The sequence below is a fragment of the Rhinatrema bivittatum genome, chromosome 10 (genome assembly GCF_901001135.1).
Source record: "Rhinatrema bivittatum chromosome 10, aRhiBiv1.1, whole genome shotgun sequence".
NCBI classification, from domain to species: domain Eukaryota; kingdom Metazoa; phylum Chordata; class Amphibia; order Gymnophiona; family Rhinatrematidae; genus Rhinatrema; species Rhinatrema bivittatum.
In genome coordinates this window covers 81,731,711-81,745,217 of record NC_042624.1, presented here as the reverse complement: position 1 = coordinate 81,745,217, position 13,507 = coordinate 81,731,711, and the positions used below count along the sequence as shown (strand labels likewise).

At 43.4% G+C, this 13,507-nt stretch overlaps 1 protein-coding gene across 2 annotated transcripts in view; it reads left to right on the top strand.

Moving 5' to 3' along the window:
* The window catches only part of LRRC8D (leucine rich repeat containing 8 VRAC subunit D), a 75,149-nt gene that overhangs the window by 20,396 nt on the left and 41,246 nt on the right, over positions 1-13,507 (top strand). The window lies entirely within an intron of this gene.

The following is a 13,507-nucleotide window of genomic DNA, read 5'->3' as shown; positions in this document are numbered from 1 at the left end:
CGGTGGAATTTCTATTGTATCGCACTCTTTAATGATTAAGGACGATTTAAAAAATATCGGACGATATTTTAAATTGTCAAAAAACGATTCACATCCCTATTCTTTAGCAGACCATTTAGAATCAGCACTGGAGGTTTTGCCATCACGTTGAACTGTATTCCCTCTAATGGTCTTCACTTTTGAATGGTAAAGTGCTGCTTTCGCTTCGTACCAGGAATACGGGATGCTTCTGTGTTTCAAAGACAATTTTTATTCTCCTTTCTCTTATAATGTTTCGCCTAAGCCTTGGATTATTTCATTGTTGAGAGTTCTATAAATGGGTCCAACTATGCTGTTACTGTTGTATATTTGCCTGTTGGGGATCTTTTTTTTTTTCAGGGAGATGTGGCAGAGGAGGGAGGGGTAATCTTAGCTGATCCTCAGTCCGATGTGGACCAGTTTTTGGTGCAGGGGGGTGGGGGGGGGGGAGGGAGGATGAGGGTTATACTATAAGTTGGGCTTAACTCTGAGAGTATGGGCAAATTTGTTGGCTATCTTGATGTATCAAGTTGACTCCATTTTTATTGATTATCCACTGTTTGCTTACAAACGGAGTAAAAATCTTAAAGATTATGTAGTACGAGCAGATTCTAATCCCCAAACAATTCAGAAGACGGGCCCCAGCCCAAGGGATTTAGGGCACTGTGGCGGTTTCCTAGGGTTTATGTACAATTATAGACAATTCATTTATGGATATTCTTTTCTCACTGCACCTCACACCGCCTTGACCAAAAAAGGTACAGATACTCGACACTGGCCGGCAGAGGCCACCCATGCCTTCCAGTCCCTCAAGCGAGCATTTTCACAAGAACCTTGTCTGAGACATCCAGAACCTGATCAAACCTTTGGCATGAAAGTAGATGCCTCAACTCATGGGTTAGGAGATGTCCTTGCCCAACACAACAACCAAGGAAATGTTCTACTGTGCTCCTTCTTCTCCAAGAAGTTCACACCAGTGGAGAAAAACTGTACAATTGGAGATTGGGAGCTTCTTGCTGAAAAGCTTGCACTAGAGGAATGGCACCATCTCGTAGAAGGAGCCAAACATTTGATTACTATCTATACTGATCATAAAAACTGGAATATTTACCACAGGCATAACACTTTAACCCTCATCAGGCCAAATGTTCACTGTTCTTCAATCGTTTCAACTTCAAGGTTTGCTACTGACCAGCAGAAAAGAACCAATGAGTGGACGCTCTTTCCCATTCCTTCCAGTTAGAGGATATTCCAGGACCTCCTCATTTCATCATAGATCTGGCAAAGATAATAGCCACAGTAGCAACACCGGTACTGACCGGAAAGACGTTGGTTCCCAAGCAACTCCGTGATGTACTCAAATGGACCCATGACTCTCTTATGGCAGGACATCCCAGGATCACCTGTAAAATGTTCCTACCCATGCCAAGCACCAGAAATTCCGGTCAAAAATGCCATCTGTTCAAAAACGCCATCATTGTCAAAGAAAGTTTGCATCGATCAATGCTTTCATAAAAGGATTAATGCCTTTATAAAAGAGTCCCTTGAAGAAGAGATAGAGGAGCTTGAAACAAGGTCCTGTGTCAGGGTTGTAGTTGATACTGGGCAAGATGACATCTTGAAAACATGCCATCAAATAAGACAAGCAGATAAGTGCATTAGAATTTTTGACAAACACTGATCTTACCTACCTATGAACATTTTATTTGCAATGAAAAATGATTAAAAAATAGTTGTCACGGTTATTATTATGGATAAGACTGCACCATTGACCAATGATTTAATTATAAGGCTGAGCAATAAGTGGTTATGCAGGTTGATGATGCCTAGTATGATGGTCAATTAATTCATTGGCATCTGGTTTTATAATAGAAGTTTACTCGAGGAGAGGAGAAATATTGTGATTGTAGTTTACTGTTATCCACTCTACCTCATCACTACATACTTGGTGAATCGCTTATTTTTAAATAACATCCATGCCTGAGTTAAACTCTTAACATTTGCAGTTGCTCATTTCAGTTTTTTCGTAACCATTTTCCTCATTTTATCATAGTCACCTTTTCGAAAGTTAAATGCTGTCATAGTAGATTTCTTTTTTGTGCTCCCTCCAGTTAAGTAAAATTTGATAATATTGTGATCACTATTGCCAAGTGGCTCCAGCACTGTTACCTCTCATACCTTCACTAAGGACTAGATCTAAAATAGTTTCCCCTCTTGTTGGTTCTTGTACCAGCTGCTCCAAGAAGCAGTCATTTATTTCATCTAGGAGCTTTACTTCTCTAGAATGTTCTGATGTAACATTCACTCAGTCAATACTGGGGTAATTGAAATCACCCATTATTATTGTGCTGCTGATTTTGTTAGCTTCCCTAATCCTGATACCCCTTAGCATTTATTGCAACCTCTCTACTGGAATGCCCTATTTTCCCTGTTCTCTTAGTATCCTTCAAAGATACATCATTCCGAACCATATGCTTCTGAGCGAATATCGGCTTTCCCCCATCATCTAGTTTAAAAGCTGCGCTATCTCCTTTTTAAAGCTTAGTGCCAGCAGCCTGGTTCCACGTTTGTCCCTATGTCTTGATAGTCTATTTAAATACTGTCCACTCTGCTCGGGGACTGGAAAAATTAAACTAGTCCCCAATGCTTTGCTGTGTTATGTTGCAGTTCAGTAATAATATTTGAACTAAATAATATCCATTAACTGTCTAAGAGCTTAGAAAAGAATTTATGAAAAGTTTTATTTCTGCTGTCTGCTAATTATTAAAAATATAGAACTGTTAAACTGATTTTCTGTTTATATGCAGGCTGAATTAGCCATGATCTGAGGGTGATGTCATCGGCTGCACCAAGCAGACTCATCTCTCCTAACTAGTACAGCTTTGAGCTGTACTAAGCATGTGCAGGAGTTGCCTCAAGTGCCTCCTCAGTCTTTTTTATCCGAGCACAGCATGGACATGTACTCAGTCTCTCCAGACATCTTTTTCAGAATCTTTTTTGGTTTTTTTTTCTTTATTTTCTCAGTTTCTTAACTTTTAGTTTCTTTGCTGCACTGCAGTACCCAAAACAGTATTTTTCAGTGCTATAAAAAAAACAAAACAAAAAACCCCCAAACAACTTTTTCCTCCTCAAAATGCCTGAAGAACTGCATCCATGATAAACTGAAGTCCTTCACAGAATGTTTTACCAGCTTTGATCCGGATATAGAGTGTCACACACAGAGGAACTAAAAAAGTCTCTCAGAAGCGGCAATAAATCCTCCTCCCACTCTGCAGCATTGTCTGCCTCATTGGGAAATGAGTTGAGCAGGAGCTCCTCAAGAACTCCTCTATGGGCCTAAATCAAAGCCACAGTGTCAAGTGTTAGTCGCCCTGCATCGATCCAGAGCCCACATCAAAGAAATGTCAGCATCTGTGCCGTTACTGCAAAGTGTTTTGGCGTGCTTGGCATACGGCACATCAATGGATGCGCTCAATGCATGGTGCACTGATACACAACGCTCTTGATTACGCATGATGCACCGATGCATTCATTGACAGGTGAAGCTCTCAATGCACAGGATGCATCGAAGGACTGGGAGCAACTGTATGCAGCCTAGGGATGTGCATTGATTACATTTGTTTCTGAGTTCTGCGCATAACTTGCGAACTTTTTAGTACATGCATAGAAACGGATAGTGTGCGCATAACTCGAGTTATTAAAAGTATGCTCAGGCTGTCTGTTATGCATATACTATAAAATCTGTGATTTACGTGCATAAGTAACGAAACAAACAGAATGCACGTGCCTAATGCAGTCCACTACAGGCAAGCTGCTGAAGGGCTTATCTTATCTACACCCTCTAATTACCAGAGCCCTCATTCCTTTTATAAAGATAGGGAAGGGTTTCTGATTAGACACTCTAGCTCCCTAGGTATGCTTCAAACTGTCACTTGCTTCCAAAAATAAAAAAGATAAACCTCCTTTTGAGCTGCAGGAACCTATCCTGTCCCCAGAGGGTATGTTCCACCACCCCACGCCAGGTCGGAAGAATGTCAGTCACTCGACCAGGTTAAAAGTCTAATGAGAAATTTCTTTGCCTCGCCATCTAAAGAGAAATTGATCCAGCCGCTTCTCTTCAGCATTGCTGCAGCAATTCCTCAAACCTGAGCCTCCCCATATCACCCATCTAGGTAAACATATCTTCAAAATCTTTCATTGGGAGTTCCTGATCTCACTCGTTGGCAGTGGAGTCAAGCTGTTCAGAGGAGACTGGCCAGGGCTTTTTCGCCCCTGAGGCCCCTGTTCATCTTCATCATCATTAAGGTCCTGGGTTAGATAACCCTCATTTTCAGGAGAGAGTTCCTCAGATATACCTTCTAGCACATTTCCGGATGCACCAGAACACCTGACATGTCCATAGTTCATGGAGCAGGTGGGGACAACTCTTAGAACCTGATTTTCAAAAGCATTTATATGCTAAGCACTGGGCTCTACTTGTACAAATACACTTTATCCACGTTGAGTGTTTGTTTTTTTTTAAACTGCCACAAGATATGGAATTGAATTGTCCATATGTTTTACCCATATTAAGTGCACTTAACATGGGTTAATGGCTTTTGAAAATTGCTGCAATAATATGTTACATTTATATGAATAACTCCTTTGAAAATTCACCTTTTAGCATGAAACTGCCTACTGATTAGAAATCTTTGGGTCCCTCCAGATCCATCAGAACCAGTGGCTCTCCCAGTCTACAACATTCTAAATTGTTGCAGATGAGATTGCAGAAACACCTATCTCTGGCACTGCTACAGCTACAAAGCTGAGTCCAGAATCTCCAGGATTCAGAGTCATCCAACTGGTGCATCAGTCAGTCATTATTGGTTCACCCTGAGTAGGGCTGCAAGACATTCTTGGTAAGAAAGTCTTCCAAAGCTCCATGCTTATTGCCTATATCACAACACACCAGTTCCATATGATGCAATATCCTCCTAACTGCATAGAAAATTTGAAGGCTTTTCTGCAACCTGCTGAAGGAGGGTCTTATTGCCCACAATCTCTTTTGAAGGTGGAAGAGTACATTCATCACCACCTCAGTTCTGTCTACAACATTTTCAATGCTTTTTTACACATCAGCTTTGATTGGAGCTCAGCATACGATGTGGCTCAGGATGAGTAGCATCCTAGATGATGTCCCTATGACAAATTAAGAAATGGAATGTAGCGATCCAAACTATCAAGGTCCCTGAGCACCTTCTACACTTAGTCATACTTTCAGAAGAGTCAGTTCAGGTCTTTTTTCAGCAGTACCACTTACTGCCTCTTCCTGCCCAACATTAGAAACCACTTCCAGCCACACCCTGGCAGCGTGAGTGGCAACAGCCTAAGATTATACAACAGGCCTAGCACACACCAGTGCCCAGTTTTCCATCCCTCTGAACTCTGTCCCAGAGTAGGACAGGATGAATATCTTCTTGGAGATATGGTGCCAAATAACTAAGGACTTCTAGGTCCTCTGAATCAGGAGGATTGAGGCCCATTCTGGATCTTGAGCCTTTGAACAAGCATCTGTTTCAATAGGAATTCCAAATGGATTCCATCAGTATGCTTGTCTCTTACATCCAAAAACAGGAATGGATACTTATGCTTTTAAATCTCCAGATACCTCCGGGTACATCACCTCACCTCAAGTCAGAGACCTGGGTGTACTTCTAGACAACAGACTCAGCCTCAACAAATTCGTAAATAACACCACAAAAGAATGTTTCTTTAAATTACAAGTTTTAAAGAAACTAAAGCCACTTCTACTCTACAGAGACTTCCGCATGGTGCTTCAAGCCATCATACTCCCGAAACTGGACTACTGTAATTCTCTCCTTCTGGGCCTTCCCGCTTGCACCACCAAACCACTTCAGATGGTCCTGAATGCCACGGCAAGAATTCTCACAAACGCCAAAAAAAGGGATCATATCACCCCAATCCTCCAGCATCTCCATTGGCTTCCGATTAAATACAGGATTCAATTCAAAACCAGTATGATGATACACAAGGCCCTACATAACATCTCTCCTCTCAACTTAACTTTCCAACTCCAGCTATACACTTCCAAAAAACCGACTAGAAGGGCGTACCAGAACAGGCTGATCACCCAACCTGCAAAATCCTCCCTGAGGAAACGTGCACTATCCACAGCAGGCCCTTCACTCTGGAACTCGCTACCACCAGACCTTCGCCTTGAACCTTGCCATGCCACTTTCAAGAAGAAACTTAAGACTTGGCTTTTCACACAAGCATTCCCCGAGAGCTAAGAGCAGGAAGAATGACAATTTCAACTCAGTCGTTGTCCCCCAGCCCCCTGCATACAAGTTCCTGAAGAGTTCACTATTGAAATGTAAATAATCATATTTTTTCTGTTCACTGTAGTTTCACGCAGTTCCTCCTTGCGCTTTCATGTTTTCTTTGTTTAACTGTTTCAGTAATAATTAATTGTTAATTGTTTATCTGTTCAATGTAAACCTCCAACTAGGCGATAGTTATTTCCTTGTAAACCGGAGTGATATGTATATTATACAGGAACTTCCGGTATAGAAAATCCAAAAATAAATAAATAAATATACCCATCCATCTTTCCCATTGGCGCTATTGGTGGATTCTTCCCACTATCAGTACAAGATATTCCTGTTTGCTTACTGGCTGTTCCTAATATTTAATAGGGATGTGAATCGTTTTAGGATGATTAAAATTATCGTCCGATAATTTTAATATCGTCTTAAACCGTTATGGAACACAATACAATACAGATTCTAACGATTTATCGTTATAAATCGTTAGAATCGTGAGCCGGCACACTAAAACCCCCTAAAACCCACCCCCGACCCTTTAAATTAAATCCCCCACCCTCCCGAACCCCCCCCAAATAACTTAAATAACCTGCGGGTCCAGCGGCGGTCCGGAACGGCAGCGGTCCGGAACGGGCTCCTGCTCTGAATCTTGTCGTCTTCAGCCGGCGCCATTTTCCAAAATGGCGCCGAAAAATGGCGGCGGCCATAGACGAAAAAGATTGGACGGCAGGAGGTCCTTCCGGACCCCCGCTGGACTTTTGGCAAGTCTCGTGGGGGTCAGGAGGCCCCCCACAAGCTGGCCAAAAGTTCCTGGAGGTCCAGCGGGGGTCAGGGAGCGATTTCCCGCCGCGAATCGTTTTCGTACGGAAAATGGCGCCGGCAGGAGATCGACTGCAGGAGGTCGTTCAGTGAGGGTTCCGGCGCCTCGCTGAACGACCTCCTGCAGTCGATCTCCTGCCGGCGCCATTTTCCGTACGAAAACGATTCGCGGCGGGAAATCGCTCCCTGACCCCCGCTGGACCTCCAGGAACTTTTGGCCAGCTTGTGGGGGGCCTCCTGACCCCCACGAGACTTGCCAAAAGTCCAGCGGGGGTCCGGAAGGACCTCCTGCCGTCCAATCTTTTTCGTCTATGGCCGCCGCCATTTTTCGGCGCCATTTTGGAAAATGGCGCCGGCTGAAGACGACAAGATTCAGAGCAGGAGCCCGTTCCGGACCGCTGCCGTTCCGGACCGCCGCTGGACCCGCAGGTTATTTAAGTTATTTGGGGGGGGTTCGGGAGGGTGGGGGATTTAATTTAAAGGGTCGGGGGTGGGTTTTAGGGGGTTTTAATGTGCCGGTTTTTCGATTTTTCGATTTTTAACGATTTTTCACGATTTTTCATGATATTTTACCCCCCCAAACGGCAACAATACGATTCCCTCCCCCTCCCAGCCGAAATCGATCGTTAAGACGATCGAGGACACGATTCACATCCCTAATATTTAATGCTTTACAGTGGTAGATGCACCCCTACATTGCCAGGGGATTCAAGTTCTTTCCCATATCTGAATGACTGGTTAATTGCAGGGGGCTCTCATGAATAAGCTTTGCTTTCCCTACATAAGATGATCAGTCTCTATAAAATTTCGATTTTTCTGGTCAATTTCAAGAAGTCAAATCTAGAGAATGAAATCAATTTAAGCATGGGTAGATTCAGTGCAGGAGAGAGCATTTTTAATGGTGGATTGAGAGTTCACCATATACTCATATAGAAACTATTGACTTCTCACCACACGACAGCCAGCGTGATTTTTGTTACATCATGACATACGATAGTAGCCATTGCACATGGTCCCCCCTGACTTGCCTTTATATCTGTTATCTTCACTGAGGTCTCCACTGTCAATGCATTCCCACAGTGAGAATTATTCTAAAGGTATTACCCCCAGGTGATTCAGGATAGGGCACCACTTTGCGGTCTTCCTCATCAATCTTGCTAGAAATGGACACCTTCTTGAAAGGGTTGAGATGCTCACACAGGATTTTTTTCTGTCCCAAGGCGTATAGTCTCATGAGCAGAGCCATTAGCAGATTAATCTGCTCAAATTAAGTACAGTCGGATCTGCTCTATCAAAGTTCATGCATCTTAGTTCAAATAGCCTACCAGGTTGCTATGTTTATATGTTATCAAAGAGAGGTGCAGAATCATGGCCTTTCTGCAAGGAAGCATAAAGTTTAAGGGATGCAAAACCAGACAATGGCCTGTTCTACAAGCGACCAATTAGGAACCTCCACCACGTTGACAGATCACCTCAGCAAAGTATTCTTACTGCATAAGTGGTCTTTGCGACAATCAACAAGTGACGTATTATTCATTTTTAGGGATGTGAATCGTTTTTGAACGATTAAAATTATCGTCCGATAATTTTAAAATCGTTCTAAACCGTTAGAGTACACGATACAATACAAATGCCCACGATTTATCGTCAGGAGCATTTATATTATATCGTTAAATAGGGCACGGGAATTATTTGGGGGAGGGTGGGAAAACCGGCACACCAACACAACCTCTAAACCCACCCCGACCTTTTAAAACAAATTCCTTACACTCCCCCACCCTCCCGAACCCCCCCAAAATGTTAAATTACCTGGTGGTCCAGTGGGGGGGGGGGGGGGGTCCCCGGCGCGATCTCCCGCTCTCGGGCCATCAGCGCCATTTTGGCTACCACTGAAAGGCGCCGATGGCCCGAAAACCCCCCCCCCCAAAAAACCTTTTAGATGTACCTGGTGGTCTAGCGGGGGGTCCAGGAGCCATCCCTTCAATCGTGCCGGTGCCGGTGCTGGAGGTTTCAAAATGGCGCCGATCGCCTTTGCCCTTACCTTGTCACAGGGAGCGACCGGCGCCATTTTGAAACCTCCAGCACCGGCACGATTGAAGGGATGGCTCCTGGACCCCCCGCTAGACCACCAGGTACATCTAAAAGGTTTTTGGGGGGGTCGGGAGGGTGGGAGAAGCAAAGGGGTAATTTGAAAAGGGTCGGGGTGGGGGTTTTTTTTCGGGCCATCGGCGCCTTTTTATCAGTGGTAGCCAAAATGGCGCCGATGGCCCGAGAGCGGGAGATCGCGCCGGGGCCCCCCCCCCCCACTGGACCACCAGGTAATTTAACATTTTTTGGGGGGGGGCGGTGGGGTTTTGTTTATCTGCTCAGGCCTCACTAAAATCTCTAACGATCCGATTTTTCCCTCCCACCATCCGAACCTGATCGTTAAGACGATCGGGCACACGATTCACATCTCTATTCATTTTAGGAGGGTCTGCTGATGATTGACCTGTTTGTGTTTGAAAGGAACAGAAAACTAGATACATTTTTCCTCAGTTCTGCTCAGGGTGCTTTCCTCCTCAGTTAGGGGACAAGCCTCATGGAAGACTTTCCTTTGTGACTACTGATTGCCAGAGCAGTGTAAAAGCTGCTGCAAGACTATTGCTGCTTGCTTCTTATAGCTTCAGCATGGCCTAGACAGATATAGTTTGCATATCTCATACAACTTTCCAGCACTGCCCCCATATATCTGGGAACAGATTGTTAATTTGGGATGAAGGAATGCTCTATCATCCAGGCCTTCTTTACCTCAATCCAATGGTTCAGAGGTTGAACGCTCAGTGCTTGCTGATCTCTTTGTTTAGATTAATGAAGAACATATTGGTTCCAGCTAGCACACAATCCACCAGAGTGCTCTACCTTCAAATGGATTGGATATTCTAAATGGTACCAACAAAGAACCTTGGTCCCGTTTTTCTTCTGAGCTCAAGTACTTGCTAACACACTTGCTTTTCCTTTCTATCTCAGGTCCTGCCACATCACCAGTACATCTCAATGCCTTAGTGACTTATGTTACTGTACACACTAAACCCATCTCTACTCATCCACTGATGTCTAGCTTTATGAGAGGCTTGTGCCTCATTTAACCCCTCCAAAAAAAACATCCGCTTCTGTGGGACTTGAATGTTGTCCTTTCTCAACTCATGGAGCCACCTTTTGGGCCGCTACAGAGAGATCTTTTTCAGCTCTTGACATGAAAAGTAGTGTTCCTCCACAAGCTCCAAGCTTATGTCTGCTATATGCCATACATACAATTTTTCCATGATTGGGTAGTTCTTCCCATGCAACTGAATTTTCTACCAAAGGTTATCTGTTTTCTATATCAGTCAATCAATTGTATTGCCTACCTTATTCACTTTTCTGTCCCATTGCTGTTTGAGCAACCTCTCAGTTACTGACAGTACCTTCAGACTAGCAATTTTGTATGATTTGTTCTTGCAGTAATCTGCACTCTATGGTGGAATTGGGGTTGCTTATTCAGCAAATGATCTGCTGCAAATCTCAGCTTGGGACTCCCCACAGATCATGACTAATTCAGCCTGCTTACTAATGGGAAAAGCAAGTTTTCTTACTGTAAACGGTGTTTTCCGTAGATGATGGGATGAATTAGCCATGAGATGCCCACTCTCCTCCCTGGAGAATCAACTACCTTGTGATATTTGGCTATAATATAGACATGAGACTCTCAAGGCAACATCTGCATGGGAACTCCTGTACATACTCAGTAGAGCTCACAACTCTTCTAGCTAGGAGTGTTGTGAAGTTACCTTTTGTGGGATTGGTGTTGGGTCGGCATTTTCGCCGGCTTTGCCGGTCTGTGCGTCAGCCAGGAGCTTCTGGCGGGGTTTGTTCAGTCTCGCACGATTTTCTGCGGTCAGCGTCTCGAGGGTGCACACGTTTGTGTGCTTGACGTCAGCTTGCGCGCGTGCGCATTGGCTGGGGGGTTTGTCGCGGCAAGCGCGGGTGTTTGGTGGAGGCACTGTTTGGAGCGAGGGAGTCTTGCATCGGGATGTGGGGGTTTCGTGTGCTGGGGCTTGAGCGGATGGCGTCCAGGAGAGAGAGGGAGTCTCATGCCAGGACGTGGGGGCTTCGTGCAGTTCTAGGCTCGAGCTGATTCCAATACTAACTGCAAAAGGTACGTCACAAGTTTATTACTATAACTGTATTGAGAAGAAGCGTTTTGGTTGCCTTGGCAACCTAACAGCAACCCTGAACGCATCTTCTCAGTTTGTCCCTGCATAACTTTTTTCTTTATTTTTTGCTTGTTGCCTTGAATTAACATATTGACTTGTTGTTAAGTATTGTTACTTGTTCCTGATGTTCCTGTTTGAATACTAATTTATTCTACACTGGTTTGTGAATAAATATTTCTTCAAGAATTTCCTCTGACCTCAGTTCAATTCATCAGCTCAAGGTCAGTTCTTTGAAAGACTGTTTAATTTTGAAAGATCCATTTTTTATTTTTAAGATCATTAATCAAACAAGAGTCCACAAAATAAACTCTTAACAAGGAGAGACAAATCCGTTTGGTGTAGCTGGATGACATTACCCACAGATCATGGCTAATTCATCCTGCTAACTACGGAAAACAGTGTTTATGATAAGCAAATTTGCTGTAGATAATACCTAATATTTCTCAAATTCCACTTAGGTAACATTAAAGTTTTATTTTTATCAAAATTCTAGTAACTGTATTGGTCCTATGCAGGTTGTAATACTTTTTATTTGACCCATGATTTATATAGTATCTTTTTTTTTAATTTACTGTTTCTTAGTATCTTAAATGATTTTGTATATATATTTTCAAGACCACATAGGTTTCTTTTTGGTACCCTTTGTGGCCTCAAAACTTCATATACAGTATTTATTTTATATAAAAAGCATCTCTATTCCATAAATCCAATAAAATTTCTCAGCCGAGAACAGCATAGAATAAATATATACATAAACAAAATAGCATAGATAATACAGAAAATATATTCAAAGGGTAGAGCTCAAATAATTAAGCAAAGGCTTGTTCAAATAATAAAGCCATTAATTTATTTTTTTTTGCAAAAGGAGAGGTAAGATCCCTGAATTGGCATCTCGTGTGGAAGAGCATTCAACAGTTTTGGAACACGTACCGAAAAAGTTCTAGATGTTCTTTTGTAGACCTCAGTAGATGAACAGAAGCATAAAAAGACAGAGCAGACTGGATATAAAGTGATGCCCGCCCCCCCCCCCCCCCCAAAAAAAAGAAGCTTTTGCAGAACCAACAAAAGATATCATATTCTGCAAAAAAAATTTAAGCTGACTCAGTTGGTGCATACTGTAGTGCAGAAAGACTCTGCTTCAATTCCCGGATGGGGTCTATCACATCTGGGGTGGACTGGGGCTGAGATTGCTGCATAGAAACATAGAAACATAGAAACATAGAAATGACGGCAGAAGAAGACCAACCGGTCCATCCAGTCTGCCCAGCAAGCTTCACACATTTGTTCTCATACTTAACTGTTTCTCTTGGCTCTTAGTAACCTTATGTTCTAATTCCCTTTTCACCCCCACCATTAATGTAGAGAGCAGTGCTGGAGCTGCTTCCAAGTGAAATATTAAGTTTGATTAGTTGGGTAAGCGGCAGCATAGCTCTCTGCCATGAAGCAGAGGGCAATGCTGGAAATGTGTGAAGTATCAGTTTTTCTTTTCCCCTGTCATTGAAGCAAGGAGTCATGCCGGACATGCACCGAAAGTGAAGAATGCCTTGAAAGTCACATTAACTATCATCAAATATTGAAAAGCCTAATAATTGGTAATACCTATAAGCCCATGAACCCATCCCTGTTTTTTTTTCTTTTTTTTCTTTTCTTTTTTTAATTGGGAGATGGATGCCCTTCATCCTTCTACTCTGTGAAGGTGGACACCTACCACCGGCCACTGGCATCCCGCTCCGTTAATGCCTCTGTGGCTACTGCCGCTCCATGCAGTGTTTTACTACCTGCTCTTTATATGCGTCCTCTAGAACTGATGGATCCCATCCCTGGGTTTTTTTATTATTTATTTAATTGGGAGATGACAGCCCTCCATCCTTCCGCTCCGTGAAGGTGGACACCTACCACTGGCCACTGGCATCCCGCTCCGTGAATGCCTCTGTGGCTACTGCCGCTCTGTGCAGTATTTTACTACCTGCTCTTTATATGGACACCTACCACTGGCCACTGGCATCCCGCTCCGTGAATGCCTCTGTGGCTACTGCCGCTCCGTGCAGTATTTTACTACCTGCTCTTTATATGTGTCCTCTAGACCTGATGGATCCCATCCCTGTTTTGTTT